We start from the raw sequence: 337 nt of genomic DNA on the forward strand, positions 1-337 counted from the left end.
GCCCCAGAATCGATGAAGATCTTCCATGGCTTCTTGAAGCCCATTACGGCCGCCTACACGACCAGCAAGCCCGGCTTGCACACACGTTCCGTGTTTAAGAGCACGGAGCTCCTTGGGGCTGGCCCTGTTGACCTATGCCTTCCTGAGGCTCAACAGAACTCAGTTCTTCCCCGTAGGTCGCCCCGCGACTACTGAGTGATGTCGTTTCCCCATGACGAACCAGACTGGTAGGCGTTGGGGCGATGGTTCGAAGAACCTTGGGGTGCCTTGCGCAGGGGTAACCGTTCCGAAGGTGACGGGTGTCTCCACAGACAAAACACCGTCGAATGTGTGTATG

This window comes from Plasmopara halstedii, assembly GCF_900000015.1.
Source record: "Plasmopara halstedii genome assembly, contig: Scaffold_1651, whole genome shotgun sequence".
Lineage (NCBI taxonomy): Eukaryota > Oomycota > Peronosporomycetes > Peronosporales > Peronosporaceae > Plasmopara > Plasmopara halstedii.